The 22,389-nt window shown below is 37.1% G+C and overlaps 1 pseudogene; it reads right to left on the minus strand.

Annotated features, from left to right (window-relative positions):
* Positions 1–4,796: 4,796 nt before the first annotated feature.
* Positions 4,797–16,568, minus strand: LOC126589433 (la-related protein 1A-like; annotated as a pseudogene).
* Between the last annotated feature and the right edge of the window lie 5,821 nt (positions 16,569–22,389).

Genomic DNA, 22,389 nt, shown 5'->3' on the forward strand with positions numbered 1-22,389 from the left:
GAAGGATTCGCAAGTGATCATCCTAAAAACCCAATGAGAGCACACACCTTTCAAGAGAAATGTAAAGATTATCTGATTCTCGCCTCGACCGTGCTGTAGTGCCATCCCAGAGTGCACCAAAAAGATCTGCTTGAAGTGTTTTGACAACCACGTACTCACAAGCAAAATAGTCCTGGAGTGAAGAACGCATAACGTTGGAAGAGAAACGATGCGATGCCTATGAATTATAGCAAGATGGCGATATAATCTGCTGACCTTCTGCATTACAACCTTCATTCAACTCTTACCAAAAGACGGCTCAACCTCACGCCTACATGGAACTCTTTCTGGTAAGTCTGGTCAGCTTGTGAAAAGATTATGCTCCTAACATTCTCGTCCAAATCGATAAGAATTGGGAGCATACTTCCGTCAAATCGATCGATCATGAATTCCTCACCTATTGAGCGAGAAACCATATCGAGAAGGCTGCAAGAACACTCAAGAATTTGAGGGTCAAAACAAGTCCATTAGAATCTAGAGTACAAGATATTGGGATTTGAACTAGAAACCATGCCAAGAACATACGATTTTTTATTTTTTTTATTTTTTATTTTTTTTTACGGCATGATCCAGTTTTACATTGAGAAACAAACAAGCAAAGGAAGGTAAAGATGTAGAAATAGAAGTCACTAATTATGATTATTTGGTTAATCATCACAATAAGGTTGACTGGTTCCTTAGCCAGAAAGGAAATAGTTTAAGCTCAAAGAATAGTTAAGAACTGCTAATAAGATTTGATGATGCCAAAGACATTTCATAATTCACAATACTTTGTGAGAGCTAATTCAAAGTTCAAAAATTAAAGCAGTCTGCGTATGCATGCAGTGACATGATTGGCTACCTTAAAGTGATGCTCTTGAGCAAACCAAAGCTCAATGAGTCCAGAGAAGTTCAGAGTAAAGTTCGATCTTTGTACTGTGATGAATATGGTGGAGTCTCAAGCCATTACACTAAAAATTACAAGGTTGTTGGACAAGAGCACTGGTCAATTGAGCTACAAGCAAGAGGCTAAGTTCACCTCTACCGAAAAGTACGAGGACAAGGAGTTAGGGTTTACCGTCGAGTACCATACCCAGATGAAGTTCAAGGAGTTTGTTTATCCAAACAAGTCTGGATCTTCATCATCCAAGTCCAATTACCACAATAACAAGAATCGCAACTCCATTTTGGGAAATTGATGAGAATATCGTCTGCTATCGAGAAGTTTCTCAAGAAAAGTATTTAATGTAAACGAAGTCAATGTAAACGAAGTCAACACTCGAAGAATTTGGTGTGAAGCTGACGATTGAAGGTTAGGGAACTTGACTTCGTCGATGGAGTAGGCGAGAAGGATATCGATAGAACAATCATTGAGAATTGCACTAAAGATCCACACGAATTTCTTCAGTGGTAATGAGTCCGAGAACATCGATTCGATCCCACCAATTATCACTTATTAAATGTCATAACAACTAGCGCTTTCTTGCTTCCTCAATACGCATTTCAAAAGTTTCGAGTAATTTCTAAATATATACGACTCTGCTCCCCATTCCTAGGGAACGTATGTCGCAGAGTACAACATCGCTTCAGATCTTCCAAATTCAAACCATTTTGGTTTTTCCGTTTCCTAACGCTCTTATGTAGATCCACTCCGCCCGCAATTCCTAAGGAACACATGTTACGGAGTATCGATCCGATGTTGAAAGTCATCCAACAAATCAAACACGTCACCGATGAGGCATAATCGCGACACAAATTTCTTGTATTTCAACCAGAAGGTGACAATTCAAACAGAGAAAGATTTGCACAACTGTGCCGAATGACACCAAATCCGGAAGTCGTGACATCCAAATGATGTCAAAACCGACACACTATTAGAGTAAGAGAAGATCCAAAGTATGCTCTGAACAAACCACGCTCTGATACCAATCTGACACACCCCGATCCCGATATTCCCCGAACACCAGGATAGGCACGTGCTGGCCGACACCCGAGGGTGACGAAAGCCATTTATTGAATACAAATGCTGAGAACAAGGAATGAATAAGACTTATAAATATAAAAATAATGAATATGCATTCCAGAAACGTGTTCAGAGCACACATCTAATCTAGAATACTAAAAGAATTTATATAAAAATTGAATGAACAAAGGAGTGGGTCCTACACCGAGAGGACTCGAAGATGCCGATGTGGAAGTGCCTAGACGCCGGGATTGTATGCCTCGATTCTAAGTCCTGAAGGGGGCACAAAACAAACATGAGTGGATCAAGTTTATATATATATACTAAAATAGTTATAAATGTACTAACCCCCAGGTTTTATGAAAACACATATATATCATGATAAACATAGGTTTTCTGAAACCTAGCATGATGTGCAATGTCTCAAATCATAAATTGTATATATAATAATCACTAGTGAATGTCTAATAACTCTCCAGGCCCCATGTCGTCTCCCCGTCTATGAGCAAACAGTCAGAGGAAAAACACTTTAGGCCCTATGCCAACACCATAACCGTCGCCCGGGACAGACCTGAATCTATCCCTTCATCCTGTAGCGGAATACGGATCACTAGGGAAGTACAAAACCATTGAACATATATACATTTGAAAAGCAACTTCATAGTATAAAGTCATCCATCATCTGTACTATAAAGAGGTGTTCTAAACGTGTTCTAAACGTGTTCTAAATATTATATCGTCATCCATCAGATATTCTATAAGAACACAGATTATAGAATAAATAGTAATAATTTAAACTAGCCTCAATAAGCATGTTATCTCACAAAACATTTCATAAAACGTAATCATCAAATCATGTTTTTCATGTATGCATTTCTACTATTAAAACATGCATTTTTAGAAGGGGTCCACTCATAGATATTTAGCCGCCGAAGAGCCACGCAACTAGCGAACACGGAAACGCCACAATAATTGCCCCTAAGCACATAAAGGGTCCAATTAATACAACTATATTATAACAATTGAATTTGGGAAAACGGACGTCGGAAACGGATTCAAGACGCCAAAATTAGCCTAGGAGGGGTTCCGAGTTAAGGGTTTTGGACTTGGGTTAGGGTTAGGGTTAGTGGGTTTAAGGGGTTTAGAGTCACGGGCCTAAGGACTTCCAAACGGCCTAAGGGCCTTTAGCCAACAGGGGTTTTGGGGTTTTAAGAGAAAAGGGCTTAGGGCCCTAACAGACACGGTCCAAAGGCCTTTAATTTAAATAAAATAAAACTAAACTAAAAAGAAAAGGTTTGGGCCTTGGTTTTTAAACTAAAAGGGTTTAGGGCTTTAACATATAAGGCCCAAAGGCCTTTAAAACAAAAAATAAATAAATAGAAAAATAAAAAAGGTTTGGTTGGGCTTGGCAGGAATGGCCCGAAGGCTTGGGAGGTTTCTTGGGCTAGGTTTCATGCCGGAGTTTCGGCCATAAATTGGACACTTTAAACGCCCATAATTTTGTCAATACTCAACGAAATCGAGTGATTCAGCGAAGAGAATGGTACCTTGCACGACGTCTAACTTGTCGTGGTTTGGCCAGAAAACTCCTCGAAAGCTGCAAAGGTTGCCGAAAACTGGGTAAGATTCAAATGGATATAACTTCTTCAATACTCAACGAAATTGGGTGAAACAAAAAGGAATGTTGTAGTACTCAGCGAGACGAAGAGATTGATACCTTGCACACCAGCCAACTCACCGTGGTTTGGCCGAAAATTAGCTCGAAAGCCGTTGGACTCGTTGGTAAAACTGGGAAAACACCACCGAGTTGTTTCTTACTACAAACCTTCACCAAAGCACCTAAAATGAGTCCTTACTAGGGTTTGAACAATCTAAGAGAAAGATTAGAGAGGGTTCCGAAGCTTACTAAGGTCGAGGGATGAGAAAGAGAATGAGAGAGAGAGAGAGAGAGAGAGAGAGAGAGAGAGCGTGGCACGGTGATGTGGTGGTGTCCTCATCGAAGTCTCCTTGGGTGTGGGGTAACTGGGTGTGTGTGTGTGAGTTCGGGGAAGAGGGAAGGAAAGAGTTGCAGAAAGTCGAGAGGGAGAGAGAAGGGAGAGTGAGAGTGAGAGCTGAAGGAGAGAAAGAGAGTTAAAAAAAAATCAGAAAAAGAGAAGGGAACCGGGGGACAAATCAAGGGGTGGGCCCCTTGAGCTCACCAATTAATAACCAAAACAATTTTTTAAAATAAAAACCAAAACTATTTTTAAAATCTGGGGTGGGGGTTTAACACGAACCACCTTTGTGAACTCCAATCCAAGCAGAGCTTCAACCAACCCTAATCTCTCTTTCTCTGCCTCTCTTTACCTACGAATACAACCCTAATCTCTCCCTCCCCCTCCGCCAAAAACACACCCAGTGAACGAATTTTTTTTCAAGGTATAGGATTAATGGGTCACAATTGAAACAAAGGTTCAATCTAATTGAAATCGATTCCTCACACCACCTCCCTCTTTCTCCCTCCTGAACGCACGAAGAATTCCTTAGCGCCCCCTTTCTCCCCGACAAAAACATACCCACTAAATAAAAAAATATAAAAATTTTGAATTGCACAAGGTCACAACAACCCGGATTTACACATGGGCTCGATAGATCACGACCGTCCGGACGCAAAGTTCGCAACGCCCTTCCAGTTGATCATCCACCAGGTTCCCAGAGGCAGGGACACTTTGACTTCACTTAAATTTTTAAACACCCATAAATATATGAAGAAAATCAGATAACAATAATAAAAAAAAAATATATATATATATATAAGATGCAGGGGACAAGAGCAAAATTCAATTTTAGTCTCTTATTGGTCAATTTTCCCAAGGTCTAAACTACAACTTCCGTTTCTTATGGGTTTCTTTTTTCATCTCTCTTGTATTTTTCTAAACAAAATTCTTCTTTCCTATGTACAAGTTGCAATCCAGAGGACAGAAATGACAGAAAAAAACAGAGGCACCCTTCTCAGGCTTGCAGATAACTCCAATAAAAGATAGAGCCAGGAGCCAGAAAATCCCTGAGCAAAAAACTGAGCAGCCGGCGGCCCTCCCTCACAAGGCGTAAAACCCATTTAACACAACGTACGGAAATCGTCTCCTTTCTTTGCCTCCAAACCAGAAGCTGCAAACTGACTGACTGACAGAATTGGATTGATTATAGGCATTACTTACTAGTAACTACTGGCTACTAATGACTCCTCTCTTCATGGCAGTGGCTCTCTCTTTGGCACGGAAGTCCTCCAAGCGACAGTATACTTCCCTGAGCAACCGATCCAATTCCGGATGTTTCATTAGAGACTCTTTTTTATCCCCTTGTTGACGATAATGATGAAAAGCCCTGCAACATGCACAAGGAATTCAAGTTTATACAAAGCCATTTACATGCAAAGATTGGATGACATGAGGATTACTACCAGATTGTCTAAAACTCAAAACAGTAATCAGTTCAACCAAGTGATACATGAAATTTACCTAATAAACATCTTCAACTCTATGACCTCTAAACGAGAAAAAATGTCATTTAGTATTCATAATTTAGTTTAGCTTTGTTAAATGAACTTATCATACATATAGGTGAACGTGGGCCTTCCGTAAATCCTCCAAACTAAAGGTCGTATTCTTTTGTATCATTGCCAATTTCTGCAAAATACCTACAATAGGCTTTAAGTAATAAATTCTAATCAGACACCCTGGTGACATCCATACTACCTCATAGATTGCTTCAATATGGTATGTTGTATTCGAGGATAGTAAAACCCGGACAGTATTGATCTCAGCCACTAGTTCAAATAATTCATCCTATTAGGCTACTAGCCACTGGCCTAGCTTCATAGCTCTCAACGAAACCGTCTACCTTCTGCTTCACCGTAAATCCAACTATCAGAATGAGAAAATGCATTGGGAATCAAGTATCAATAACATCCATATCCGTGACATGGGATTTTCTATGGTGCTCCAGACTTGTTACCATTAGATCTTTGATAAATACCACAAAAATCAAGATCTAACGGTTAAGAAGCCTGAAGTATCTGAAACTTGGGAGAACCATAAAAATTTTGCAGTAACCTACATACTTAACGGAAGAGGGATCCAAAAAACCCCAGTGTGGGACATGGATATAGTAGCAAAACCCAAACACCTTATAGGGAATACAGAGGGGAATAAAAGGGATTGGGCTAAGAACCAGAAAAGGGATATAAAACTAAGGAAATTTCGATGACATTTGATTCATAAGACATGCACTTGGGAGTACATTTACACTAGAAGGATGGGAAAACATAAATATGAAAGAATAATGAATATACACCAAAAAATAGCCCTCCTACTTAAAATTATTGGAGAAAACAATTTAATTTAGAAGTGACAAAATAGTAAATTAATATTATTTTAAATAAAAAATTCAAAACAAACAACCCCACACGTACATGAGTAGTTGTCAGAATTAACCGGCCATCTGGGTTATTGAAATACATGATGTAGTAGATATTCAGCAAATAAACGACAACCTTGTGGCGTTAGAGTCCTCAGCCAGCCAGTTGAAGGTTGAGTCTCGGAGTGATGGTATAGGCTTAGGGTCGGTACAAAATGAAATTCCAAGGCAAAAAAAATTTCAATAAGTGGCAGAAATGATAGGGAGGAAAGGCAGCACCCAGTGAACTATTACGTCTAAACCAAGCCATAAGGTAAACCCTAAACTACCTTCACTATACTCCGGTCTAATACCATGCTAGGATGTTGAAAACCCCCGTTTTCTGTATCCTTCTCCATCTTGGACGAATTTATACAAGTAATGCATATACAAATTATGAAAGAATCAACATAACTCTTCTCATCACATTATAGCCTAATTACAAATTTAGGAAACCAATATTCTACGGCACAAGGGTTCAAGAAATTAATCAAAATCCTATCAACTGTAACAGAACACCATGGTCAAATTTCAACTAGAAAATTTAATTTTTAGGTATTTATTTATTTGGTTTTATTTTTGTAAAGAAGCTAAGAAAAAGCAGCCTCATAAAGAAACAGGAAAAATAATTACCAATATTTTTCCAGGCCATAGAGATTGCCTTTATGGTAAAAGTCAAGAGTGAGCTGTTCAAAGTCCTTGTACAAGTCCTCTCTAAAATCCTTCTCCAAACCATAACTGAAACAAGAAACAAGAATACGCACACGCGCACCCGCCCACACACACACATTAGTATTATATAACTGAAAACACAAGTAAAGCTGAAAATTCAAGAGGGGATTGCAAATATGACTAAAATGGGAAACGACCACAATTTTCTCACTAACCTATAGAACCTGAAGAGGCACTCTACTCCATAATTATAACCAGCAGTAGCATCTTCAAGTGCATAATTTCGGAACTCATCATACATTGAAGAATTGAACATGTTTCTAAGAAAATAACACCAAAATCTATACAGAGTATTCATTTCCTGCATGGGAAGAAACAAGGCACACATTTCACTGTAAATAACTGTGAATCATGAAACTGGAATTTTTTATATGGACATTGAAAAAAGACGATGCATAAAAACCGGATAATTTTATGTTAGACAAAATGGCATAACGAAGAGACGTGAAAGTCCCATTTGTATACTTCGGGCATGGACCAACAAATCTAGTGCATCCAAATGTGATGCAAAAAGTCATCAGTTTCTGATACTACAAATATAAAGCATTATAGATAAAATCCGAACCCCACAAATCCAGACCTTTATCCACCATATTTAATACTGTATATTTATTTTAACTGCCTAATATATAATTGCAAATAGAAACAGTTGTCACATACTCATACAAGCATAAATATGCAACAATTAAGTGGATGTGGGTTCCAAATTTCGATGAGTATATTCAATAAATCAATTTAGAAAATCATTCAAGAACAGAGGATAAAGATATAAAACTTGTGGGATTAAGTTCATAAGAAAAGGAAATCAAAATTAGGCAATTTGATCACAAATTAAAGCTTTCAACCCATGGAAAAAAATGCAATTAATATGACACTAGGAGTTCAGATAAAAGACCACCTCACTGCAACCAATTCCCAACTTCTTCCTGTCATTTAGGCACCGGTTATGATACTTGAGGTACCTAACAGGAAGGGCAGCCATGTAAGTAAACAAAATTAATCTCTCTCTCTCTCTCTCTCTCTCTCTCTCTCTCTCTCTCTCTCTCTCTCTCTCTATATATATATATATATATGTACACACACACACACACACACATCAATATATCTCTATCTCTCGCTCTCTACCTATCACACATGCACAAGAGCATCAAAATTACATCCCTTACTTCTGCTGTTTAAAACCATTTTCTTCCAGAAGCTGATGACTTGGGTGCTGAAACGGTGGAAATGACTTTGGCACAGAACCCACCGGTGGACTACTGCCTGAGAGAAACCCATGAGGGGAAACACTCACTTTTGAAGATCTTGGTCTGTAAAATAAAAAATTTATATTTGGATTAGCTTCTTGGAATGATAAGAGCTAATATGCTTAGACATCACATTAGCTTAGCCCTTGATTCTAAGTTTTATTAATTACAATTACTCATCCCAAAAGCGAGAACAACAAACTTCTAAATCACTAGAAAGAATTGCTCTGCTGAAGAAACAAATCCAAAACCAAATTCCATCCATTTCAACTAACCCATGAGTTTCAGGAGGCGTGGAACTAAAGAAAAAGCCAACAGAGTGACTTGGTGGACTTTCTGATATGATTCCTAGATTGTTCCAACCAGTTCCATAATTTTTGAAGTTGCTTGAGAAGAATCGCTGTCTATGGGACGGCTGCTGATTTTGGGAGAGTATTTTGCTTCTTCCGTGCATCAACACTTCCAGACTCTTCAATGCCATTACTACTGCCAGATATTTCGCTGGGCTTTAATTTTGAAAAGACTTTGGAAACGCTTGAAAATCTTGAGTTTGCATCTCTATTTTCATGGCTGGTGCTGTACTTTTTATGGTTTGGTCGCTTGGTTTTCAGTTCCTGCTAATTGAATATATGTTAGGAGCCAGGTTAGTGCAGCATAGTAATTAACAAACTCCATAGGAATATTCCCAACCTGCTCATAGAAGTAAAGCCCATCGTTTATAGCAGACGCTAGCTCATTGGAAATGGTTTTTGATTCTTTATCATCATGTTTTGATCCTTTACCTACTCTACTATTCTGCACAGAAAACAAAGAAATGACTACTTATCAAAATGCTACAGACATGAAATTAAAGTCTCATTTAACTGCAAAAACTAATCAAAGAAAAGTATAAAAATATCAAAGGACCTTTCCTTGCTAAAAACATAGTTTCAAGACACTTTTTGTTACTTAGTGGCATACCTGGGTGACAATTACAAGTCTCTGTACGTCCTGATCATTGACTAGAATCTCATCATCTTCATCATCAATCTTGGGCCAACACTGTCATATGAAAACATACAACAAGTAGTAAGCTCATATGCATATTCAACCGCATGACATAGTATTGTAACGCTACTGAAGCAAGAATGCCTAGCCAGGATAAGCCTGAATTCTTAGCCTCCAATTTAAAGAGAAAGCTCAAGTTCAACGACCAGTTTTAGTCCACCAACAAAGAAAGAAAGAAATAAGCGAGGGAAATATATGAGCACTGGCACAGAGCCATGTGAATATAGATCACAAGGATTCCAACACAATTTTTCAAAATACAATAAAAACACTACTAAAAAAATGCCACCTACTGTGAAAATGAATCTCACCCAACGTATTAAAAGTGTGAGGTGTGGGCGAGGCGTCCAAGGGATAGCCTCGCCTAGGCATGAGGCGAAGCCTCACAGGACCTAAATTTTTTAATATATACAATGAGCATACACATATATTATATTAAAAAAAAAAGATTATTAATTAATAATCACCTTGAGCACACACATATATTATAAATACACGCACACACATACACACACACACACATATATATATATATATATATATATATATATATATATATATATATAATAGGGGATGAAAAGCACAATGAGCACACATATAACAATGCACGCAGACAGAACACACATCCATTATATTAAAAAAATAAAAATCAGAAGAAAAAAAAGGCAGAGAGACGATAGTGCAAGGAAGAGGTATGAGGCAGTTAAAACCTACCCAAAATTTGGGTTTGGGAGTAAAAATAAAAATAAAAATAAAAATATATTTAAAAAAAAAGCCCTTGAGGCGCGCCTAGGTGGCTCCGGCGACGCCTTCCGCCCACTCCCTCAAAACAAAGGCGACAACCCTCACACCCAACCTCAGAGGACACCTAGGCGCACCCTGGGGCGAACCTTTTAAAACATTGATCTCACCACAAGCACACCCCATTTCCCAAAACTGGGAAGAAAAAAATAACATGGTGATTGGTGCCCCTTTCTCAATTTGGCTTTACAATATGAGTTTAGACCTACTTGGAAGTATGGAACAATTAAGATGATATTTGCATTCAATCAGGTAGATTTCCTATTACCTCAAATCATATTTAACCAATGTTGGGTTATTTCTTCATCACTAAGTACCCCACGAAATCTATTGGGGGCCCAAATCCATAGTGCTTATAGTTCTCATGGGTACGGGTGACTTTTTGCACTATAGCCCAAAGGGTGGAGTAAGGGTTTGAATAGAGATAGAGATGCTGTTTTTGGTTTGTTGAAACTGTAAAGAGTCAAGAGATAAAGGAAACTAGAAAGACATTGTAAGTGCATCAATCAAATGCACAAAAAAAAAATAAATAAATAAAAAAATAAAAGTTTAATACCTTCTAATAGGAGAATGATCATCCTTTATTATTTTCTGCTCAAGCTCTAGCTCTTCATCAAGCATAAATGTGTTTGCAAAATCGTTAGACATTGCAAGATTCTTCATATCCATATCTGAAGGCATGCCTTCAGTCCCATCATCATCATATCTTACAGTTTCAATTCCCTCTGAGTGGTATGGGCGGTCTAAGTAATTATCCATTTCGGGATCTGAGGACTTGCAATTTGATTTGGAAGTCAACTTTGCACTTAAAGCACTATTATAATCAGCAGATGCTAGTGATCCGCTATCAACTTGAACATCATCAATGCCAGGTATGGTGGTTGATGGCATGCACGACATCAATTTTTTTCCATCTGATAAAACTTCTACCTTTTCTTCGAAAGCTTTCATTCTATCATTGCTCGCGCTATTCTCAGGAGCATTGATATATCTATCTTCAACTTGAACCATGTGAGTTTGCAGCTTGGATGTTAACATTGAGTCTACAGAATCTGCAATCCACTTCGACCACTCATCACGTCTTCGTATCTTGTTAGCCTACAAAGACGAAACAACTCAAGTGCATGTCAAGAAAAAAAAAAAAAAAAAAAAGATGCAATGCATTTCAAAAACATTCATAACTTGTCAACATATTTCCCAATTTCTCTGAATAATTTACAATGCTGTGCCAGATAACACAAGTGGCCAATCAAAGTCAAATGCAGCATCTCAAACAATAGATAGGCACAAACTAGGAAGAAATAAAAGCAGACTTACAAATTTACAATAAGAAATTATTAGTACAAAAGTAATAACAAATAACATACCAATTCAAACTCCACATCAATCCTTTTTTTTTCAGTTACAAAACCGTAATAATTCTTTGATATATAGGGAGAGTATTCTCTAACCTACTGTGGGGTTACTAAACATAACATCTCCATCAAATGAAATTGTTAATGTATCAAGACATGAATGATGGCGATGCTTTCAAATGACCATCTGTTCAGAATCCAGATTTTAAGATCCAATCTTAATACTGATTTGCATCTAAATACATCATATCAATTATTTTCTTATGAATATAATGACATTCCTCTCCTACACATCTTCACAGGCATAAATATAGACAGGAAAAAGAGAACCAAGAAGTATAATAAGCACACAAATTAAAACACAAAATAAAAATCTGAAATCAAGCAAAGTGAAACATAAGCAAACCTCAAAGGTTGTTGAATTTGAAAACCAGTAAAGGAAGATTTTTCAGCAAAGACATTATATCTAGCCTGTTAACATAGGAGAAGAGAACTTAAACAATTTATGCAGGTCAGAGAAATCAGACTAACTATGAATATACTTAAGTTTTATTAACTATGCCACTGAAGGTTGGAAGAGGGACGAAGAGAAGGGAAGAAAAAGTTGGATACTACAAGAATATAAATTAGAGAAAAAAGAAAGGAGAGAAAGAGAGATTCCATGCTAGCAAACAATAGACCGCAAAATTTGGTTGTCATTCCATAAAAATATTAGGACATGCTATATTAAAATACCAAAGAGAAGAAAGAAGATTAACCTGCACTTCTACAGTAGTTGAACCCAGCAGCGAGTCAATGATGAATGCTATGTCTGTACACATTTTCTTAACCTATAACACACAATATCAAAATATAGCTTATTCACGTTATTGTCAGCTACAAAACAGGAAGACAGATTAACTAATCTAATAGATCACACAGCTGACCAAAAGCAAAACTGGATCAGCATGTATTACCTTAGCTTCTGCAATATCTACTATGATACCAAAACATACCCTTTTAAAGTCAGCAATGGTGGTTATTGGGACCCATCCTTGGTCATCCATGAATGAAATTAAGTAACGGTCTTTCTTTAGATTTTCATCACTGCCAAAGAAAGATTAAGAGTTAATTAATAATAAAAGAAATATTTGTATCATCTATACCACTATTTAAGAGATTACTCCCTGTCATTGTGTGTGAAAATCGGTTATAGCCCTATTGCAAAGATAACTTTATTAAGTCATCTAAAATTTAGTGATAATTTTACCCTTACATACAGCGGCTAACAAACTAAGCAAAACAAAAAAGAAGAAGGTGCAGCTTGATTATATTTCAATTTATCAACATATATCCTAAAACCCGGATTAAATACCATTAGTTGAGGTATCTTATATGCTTCAGTGCTTCACCAATTTAGAAGACCTGTGAAATATAAACTATCAAATTCTTTCCTTAGGAATTTTCACTACTCTGTGTAGAGAGGGTTGAGAATGTGTGATTTCATTATTGACAAAACTTCCTTCCATGCGTTAAAAGCTTAACAATCATGCCATGCGGTACAATAAAGTTCAAAATGCTCAATAATGGGTTCTCTAATTAAAGCATTGGGATAACATACATTGATATCGAAGGCACGTTGGAAAGATATGATCATCTTTAAGGTTATCTTTTCGTATCAGCCGTTCTATTCTTCCAGACTATTACATTTTGGTTTCTAAGTTTCCTTTTGTAGCTTTGAATAATAAAAAAAATTGGAAAGATAAGAAATCTATCAAGATTGTAAAAATTCTTCTAAGAAAACTTCTTTTGATATTACATCTTTACGATTGAACGAATACAGCATCTCAGTCAACAACAAATGAATAGCTTTTTTAGCTTCTATTTCTCCTTTTGAGAACAACGATATATTTTACAATAAAGGGAGGGGGGATTTCGGCTAAGCCACACAATGGGCAACCTAATTTGGTATCGAATTCTCCATCTACGAGATTCGAACCTAAGACCTCTCACTTACAAGTGAAGAAGAATACCACCATAGTTTATCATAATTATGCTAAAAAGGAAAGCTTTCTCAACAGTACAATGCAAACACATATATGCACTAGCTTGCAAGCAGTGCACAAACACCGAGATTGGCAAGATAAAAGACTTTCTTAAACAAATTACCTGAAATAATACTCTATTTGCTTTATAATATTGTCCCTCAACGACAATGTATGTGTTTTTGAGGGCGGTAATGGAGCCCCTGGATTTAAAGGATGTGGCACAAAGCTAGGAGGATGAGGTCCCCTAATTGCGGAAAGTGGTGGAACTGGAAGATAGCATATGGGTGCAGGTCCTGTGTAATTGAGATAAATCATTGTGGAAAGAATCTAATCCTGAACAACGCATATATACAATAAAAAATATTGTTCATAAATGCAAAATAAAGAAGCAGCAACCGCTCAATTGTTAGGAGATTCATTCAAGATACTGATTTCTCCTTTTTTAGAAAAGCAAAATTCAAGTATATTGCTGACACTGGAAATAGTCAAAATACCAATGGAGAAATAGAAAATTGCATAGAAATAAAAAAACTATAACTGAAACCAAAATAAGACAGCTCAGCACCGGTATGATAGAACTACCAGGAATGCTTGGGCCAACCATGAACCTTGGGGCTGGACCAAAAAGCTGAGGTCTTAAGAAAGGCCTAGGTCCAACACCCTGTTGCACAGGAATGTTCTCTCTGGGGTTGAATGCTCGCTGTTGATGCCAAGTATGATTCCAAGGGCCACCGGGTTCTTGCATATTGGGTCTTCTAGTAGAAAAATTGACACCATAAGCATTCGGATTATTTCGTGGCTGAGGTTGAACTGGTTGCACAAAATTTTGCACTGGGGTCTCGAATCCAGATTTTACCATATGATTCCCAACACTTGGAATGGGTCCAGCGTATGGCTGGTAAGCATACCCAGAAGCCGGAATGTAGGGTTGTACCATGGTATGAAAAACAGTAGGAAGCGATTGTTGATGGTAGGGTACGGGTACTGGAAAAAGAGGTGCAGCATTTGTGTTGCGCCTAGGACCTTTTTCGTGATGTGATGATGAATGCTTGTGCGAAGCGTTAGAGTTTCCAGACTCATTCAACTTCTGCATGACTAATCCCTGGATGACAAAGCAGAACATATAAAGTCAAATACAGTTAGCAACTAGATGAACAGAAGTAGCATGTACGAAATTTCTCTTTCTTTTAGCATGTACAAAATTTCTCTTTCTTTTTTCAAAGAATAAGGTATCAATTTTGATGAACAGGTCACAGGCCCTAGCATAAAAAATTCCAGAAACCCCCCTCCAAATACTATTAATTAATTTTTATGTCTCTCTAGACATGTCAACAACAGGACCAAAATAACAAAAGGTTCAATTCTTCTATTACAGTTCCTTGACAAATTGTAAAATCACTTTACGAGAGAAGAACTATCTAATGCCAAAACAAAATAGGAAACAATAACCCTGAAGCATGACATTACTATCTAATGCAAAAACAAAATAGGAAACAATAACCCTGAAGCAAGACATGCTTCACTGCTGTATAATTCCAGTGTCAAAAGAGAGCAAGGCATTCCTAACATAGCACAAGAATATTTCTAATAAATTAACCAGGGGTGGCTGGAGAGAGAGAGAGAGAGAGAGAGAGATTAAAGCATGATGTGCCAGTTTGAAGACAAAGCAAAATTCTTATTCAGCAGTCTATTTAGAAGAACTTTTTTCACGGGAATTCCACAATGTGACCATTTCAGATACATGGTTTAAACATATGTATGTTTGTAATACATATACATGTATAATTATTAATCAATATTGCATACATTACATACATACAAATATTTAAATGAAATTGGTGACGCTCCAACATTTTTCTTTTCCTTAAACAATAATCACCTTGAAGGCAACATTTCCACAATAATGGTTATATTGATTACTGCAAATTTTATCAACAGGATAAAGGATTAGATAAAACATATATCTACTGCAAAAGTCGAAATCAAGAACAGAAGCATTTGGGATTCATTTGTAAAACGTTGGTTTAGAACAGCAATCTATTAATTCCCTAGGGACCCAATTTCTTCATTTTTCTTTTCGACTTCATTCAGTTCAGGTGGTTAGATAAACATACATGTAGGAAATTTTATTTCTTATTAAACAAGATTATACTCTCTAGTTCCTTTATTCAAAATTATACTATTCTTTCGATGGGTGCTGGGGCGAAAGCAGCAATGGGAGTACAGCTGCATCAGTTATGGCTGCAAGCTCCATGGGAATAATTGGAGGTCTCCTCCATACTTTGAGGATTTCCAAAACAGTTTGATAGTTTCATACGTTAATTATTCAAATTTCTTCTCGGAAAGTAAAGATTGATGAGTTCGCAATGCATGTTCCATACATTATAATTTTACACATTTCAAACAAGTACCAAACAGCTTCATTGGAATTACCTGCGCAGGCGCGGGCAGGGGAGACAGCTGCGCAGCTGGCGGCTTTGCAGCAGCATCCAGACTCTTGGGCCTGTGGGCATCGGCCAGAGCAGGCCAGGATTCGGCGGCCATTACGGGAGCATCAAGGGAGACCGGAGTCCTCCATGGGAACTTGGGCCCGCCGCCATTGACGTTGAGGTCCCTCTGGTCATCCCCAACTTCATTCTCAGCCATCACCATCACTCCCTCCGATCTCACCAAAACAAAACTTCTCTCCTTTCCCTTCCTTTCCTTTCAATAGATTACTGATGGAGGGGGGGACAAGAGAGAGGAGAGTGTCACTGTGTCAGTGGCAAAGGTGTAAAATTGAGGCCAAAAGAGTAGCTGCAGGGTTTTGTACTGTTTCATTCCGACATTCGTTTGGTGGGAGTTAGGGTTTTAGGGGGGATGACAGTTGTGGTTGCGAACGCCGACGAAAGCAATTGCGGGCAAGTCTTGAAAATGCTGCGTGTGTGTACTACAGTGTAGGATTCCGCCCCATTTATATGAGGATTTAATGATGCCGAGTCAAAGGGTGTCGGTCAATTGGCATATGACGTTTTCGGCTGGTTCGGTTTTTTTTTTTAAATAAAAAATTAAATTAAAATTACTGTTCTATTCGATTTAGTTTGGTTGGATTATTATTCTGTTTTTTCGGTTTGGTTTTTTTTATTTTTACTAGCAAAGGCCACACTTTGTGTGCTGAAAAATATATATATATATTTTTTTAAATGTTTGCTTTCTAGTTTTTTTTATGAGAGGAGTTATTTGTTTTTAACAGGTTTGCAAGCATCCTAACAAAATAGGGTTTGTAAGTTAGGAAAGAGAGAGAATGAGATTAGAGGGTATTGATAAAGTGACACAATTGTGAGGTTTTTCAAGAAAAAGTAAAAACTTGTTTGTACAAAATTACTTCAATGCCCACTTTGTTTTTTTTCTAATATCTTCTTTTAGTTTTGTATTAAAGGGTATACTAGTAATTTTATTAGTTTTTTTGTTGACAAATAGTGTTTTATTAATATGTAGTTTAGATTAAAGAGTATAGTAGTAATTTTATTAGTTTTTGATTGACAAACCGTGTTTATTAGTATGTAGTTTAAATAAAACATGAAAGTCATAAGGGACTCAGCTCGTGAGGGGTGTTGGGCCTTAGCATGCAAGGTAAAAACCTTTGAGAACATTAACGAGCCCGCGAGGATCCCAACTTCATCCCCCCTCCTCCTACTAATTCCAGCTTGGTGGCAGGTGTATATGAAAGTGCACCCAAAAAAGCATCCATTGGTGTACTTGCAACATCAACGATTAAATATAGAAAAAAAATTGAAACTTAGAAAACCCAGAAATGCACACATTGGTGTTCTTGCAACACCCAGAAAAAGCACCCAAGTAGAATCAATAGTATTAAATATTTTTTAGAAAGAAAAAAATGAAACTTAGAAAACCACTATAAATTTGACTGCAGCGCCTTCATGATGCAAAATATATAAGCACACAAATTAAACTCTCTTTTTATCAATTGTAATAAAGTATGTAAGTAGGGATCGTTCTAGACCGGGGATTAGGAGGGATTGCTAAAACACTTGAAATTGACTCAAAAACGTAAAACAAAGTTTAAAACACTAAACTAGACTCAAAGAATGCAAAACTAAACTCTAAAACACTAAAACAAACCAAAAGACTCAAAACAGCACAAAAACACTCAAAACTGCCTTAAAAACACTTTCTGGGCAGTTTTGAACTCTAACACAAACTTGGACGAATTTGGGTTATAACTTGAATCAAAACACTTAAAAACACAAACTAAATTGATTTCTAACTAATCTAACACTTTAAAATAATGGGGGATTTGGTTTTGACGAATTTGAAAACAAAGAAAACAGATTGTAACTAAAACAGATTTTTAAAACGAATTTGGATGAAACTATGGATGGAAGGCTAGCTAGAGGGTTCTTCTCCACACACGACACACTTGCACATAAACCAATTTTCAGTTGTTCTTTCAATAAATCATGAAACTCAACACCCTAGGTTAATTAGGTCCGCTTAAATTAACCTTCAAGTTCTCCTTAAGTTATTGAATTGGATGGGAAAACGCATACAACAATTCAAAGCATTCTTCAAAAGTTCTTTACGTGAAAAGCACAATAAAGATACAATCAAAAATCATTAAGCATCATGAAAACTATAAGTATTGACGAGGCATTCGTTACTATGATGAGCATGAAACTAGTGCCAAGAATTCATTTAACGCGATCGTTTATAAGCGACCTCCACTACTTGTGAATATAAGTTTGTAACTATTAGGTGAAACTCCCTTATACTCTAGCATCATATTCATGCATGAAAACTAAGCGTGCACTCTTAATAAACATACACAAATAAGTTATCAATCAAACAGTTAAACAAATTGAATCCACAACTTATGAAATCACAACTGAAGGTAATCAATTCATATTGCAAGTATGTACATGGTTTCGAATCCCCCCTAACTAAGAGGGGTTTAGTTCCTCATACTCACAAAACAAAGATTAGTGAATTGAAACATTGAAAGCAAAAGAAAGATTACACCTAAAACATTCCAGCAATCCTAAATCGAATGGCAAGCACGTCCAAGGGCTCTCCTCTTTCCTCTTTGTTGTGGCACAAGGGTTGGTGGTGAGTTTTGGGGGTTATGGATGGTGTAGAAGTATAGAATTGTGTTTAGGATGGATGTATGGTGCGGCAAGAAGTGTTTGGGGTCAGAAACTATGGAAATTGATGAAGGATGGGCACGGCAAGGAAGGTTGAATGATTTTTGGTGTGAATGGGAGTGAATGGCTCGTTTGTGGCTGCAAAAAGGAAGTTTATTTAAAGGATTTCAGGAATTAAAACCCTAGGTTATTTAGGTAAACAGAAATTAAGTCAAAAGCTTCTAGAAATAGGAAATCAAATCAGAAACTTAAAGGAAATTGACTAATAGGTGCGGCAAAGGCATAAAACACAAAAGGAATGTGTTTTAATGCAAGGAAATAGGAAAGAACCCTCTCCCTTGCACGGCAAGGAAGAGGAAAGGTCAAGGGAGGTGCGGCATATATTTTAGGGAAGGTAAAGTGTCCTAAAACTGAAGGGAAAACGGTTCTTTTGCACGGCAAAGGATGGTGAGAAAGGGAAAGGTGCGGCAAAGGTCCATAAGGGTTCTAGGGCCTTTGTTTTGTGTCCTAGAATGCATATGAAGTCTTCAAAGTGGCTGGAACATAAGGACTTTTAGAATTAGGAAAGGTCAAACCAAAATAGGAAACCTTAGCTTAACTTTCCTACTTCAAGTAGGAATCCTTGTTGGAGTAGGAATCCTTGTTCTTCTAGGAATCCTCATGTGAGTAGGAATCCATCTTCAATTAGGAATCCTTCGTTGATTAGGAATCCTTACTTCATCAAATCTTCAATTATGTCCATTCCTTTTGCTCCAAGCATGTGATAATCATTCCAAGCCCAATTTTGCTCCAAAAGGCACCAAATTGCATACTTTGCCCTTAGAATTTGAAAACACACAAAAGTGACTTTAAACACTAAAATAACTAAGGAAACACAACATAAATGCACAAGAACAAGCCAACTTAGTCGCATAAAAATGCTCCTATCAAATTCCTCCACACTTAGCTTTTGCTAGTCCTCGAGCAAAACAAAACGAACTCAAGAAAACAAAACGAAACATAACAAACAAAACACAACCTAAACCTTCCAACGTTTGCCTCAGGGATTTCCAATGCACATGACATGTTAAAAATCATCATCCCCACAGATTTTAGTCATCTTCACACTTAAGCACATACTTAATCATAGTCACCACTTACTAGTTCACAATTAACCAATTAAAACAATGTTTTGAATGTAGTAACATGCCTTAGAGAATGCCCTCAATTCCAAGGTATGCACTCAATTTTCACTCAGATTTTCTAACTACACACCCTATACTAGTTATATGTGAGAAGATTGATGTAAACATGAAAACGAACGCTCACATATATGTATAACAAAGGAAGCAATTTCTAGAGTTAATAAGCATGTTTAAATATGATCTCATGAATGGAATGCTACTACTTAGATGCGAGAACCAGTGACACCATATGCTCATACCAAATTCAAACTCCACAAATTGAAATACACAACACTCAAGATTGAAGTCAAGGGTTGTAACGGGGCTAAGAGTGTTGGCTAACAAAGAAAGGTAAGGGATAATGATGTGAAAAATAAGTTAACACACAAAATTAAACCCTCTTTTTATCAATTGTAGTAAAGTATGTAAGTAGGGATCGTTCTAGGCCGGGGATTAAGAGGGATTGTTAAATCACTTGGAAACTGACTTGAAAACGTAAAAACAAAGTTTAAAACACTAACTAGACTCAAAGAATGCAAAACTATACTTTAAAACACTAAAACAAACCAAAAGACTCAAAACAGCCCCTAAACACTCAAAACTACCTTAAACACACAATCTGGGCAGTTTTGGGACTCTAACACAAACTTGGACGAATTTTGGTTTTCTAATGAACTAAAACACTTAAAAACATAATCTAAGACAAGTTCTAATTAATATGACTCAAAGAAATAAGATGGGGTTGATTTTGGACGAAAATAATTAAATTAAGACAAGAACAAAGTAAACAAATTCTTAGACAAATTTAAGTGAATCAAAACAGATTGTAAAATGAATTTGAATGAAACTTATGGATGGAAGATTAGCTAGGAGGTTCTTCTCCACATATGTCACACTTGCATACAAAACGATTTCCAGTTGCTTTTCGATAAGCTATGAATACTCAACGCCCCAAATTAACCGTGAATTGCACTAATTAACCCTCAGTTTTTCCACAAGTTATTAGGTTGGATGATTGCATACGACAACCCAAAACATTCCCTACAAGTTCCCTACATGAATTGCATAATAGAGATACAAGCAAGAATCATTAAGTTCTATGAAAAACATAAGCATTGACGAGGCACTCGTTACTATGATTTGCATGAAACTTATGCCAAGAGTTTACTTAACGTGATTGTGACTAGCAACCTTCACTACTTGTGAATATAAGTTTATAACGATTAGGTGAAACTCCCTTATATTCTAGCGTCAAATTCATGCATGAAAATTAAGCGTGCACTCTTAACCAACATACACAAATTAGTTTTTATATGAACGGATAAGTAAATTGAATTCACAACTTATGAATCACAACTGGATATAATCAAATCATATTGCAAGTATGAACATAGTTTCGAATCACCCCCTAACTAAGAGGGGTTTAGTTCCTCATACTCACAAAGCAAAGATACATAAAATTAGACATTAAAATCAAAGGAAAGAAAACACCTAAAATGCTCCAACTTGGTAGCAAGTGCATCCAAGATTCCTCATTTCCCTTGCTTGCGGCAGATTGGGTTATGGACAGATTTTGGGTAGTTTTATGATGTAGAATGGATGGGGAATGGTATGGAAGGGTTTAGGGTGAGTGTGGAGGAGTGTTTGATGGTTGGAGGGTGGTGGAGAACTAGGCAAAGAGGGTGGAAGAAGGTGGAGTGGCTGTTATGTTTTCTAGGCACTAGAATGGTGTTTTTGGGGTGTTTTGCTTCCTAGGGTATGTATGGACGATTTTTTGTGATAAAATGATGAATATGGGGGATTGTCCTTTGGCCAAGGGGTGTAAACATGTATTTATAGGCCCCAAAAACCTTAGAAAATCAGGTTAGGTTAAGGATGAAATGCATGGCAATTTGTGTGTGTGGTGTGCAATGGTCCAAGGGTGAAAATGAAGTAATGATGCAAAGTGTGAAGGGTAAAATGGAGTGGTGTTGTAGCTAGGGAGCATGAATGATTGTGTACATTGCATAGAGATGGAAAGGGAGGTGAAATGTGTCAACAAATGGGTCAAAAGTGCAACAACATGTGTTGCACATGGCATTGGATTCCAAATGTGAATGATGGAGCATCAATTGGTGCAAGTAATGGATGTAAATGTTGTCTAAAATCTAATGAGTGAAGGGAACAAGAGGTATCAAGCAATTGAGTGTAATAATTAAATGAATTGAAGCATGAAATTAGAAATTATGTAGGGGACAAGAGTGATCAAGCATGGCATGGAATCCAAAAGGAATTCTATGTGGTTTGCATGGCAAGGAATGCAAGTTGGGGTGACAGATTTTTGGGCTGTTTTCTTCATCTTTTGGACCATAATTCTTCATATTCTTGGCCTCTTTAGTTCTCAAATTTGTCCATCCACTTGGCCCATGCATTTGCTATCCATTCCAAGCCCGAAACATGCTCCAAAGGCCTCCAAAATGCA

Source organism: Malus sylvestris, chromosome 11 (assembly GCF_916048215.2).
Source record: "Malus sylvestris chromosome 11, drMalSylv7.2, whole genome shotgun sequence".
NCBI classification, from domain to species: Eukaryota; Viridiplantae; Streptophyta; class Magnoliopsida; order Rosales; family Rosaceae; genus Malus; species Malus sylvestris.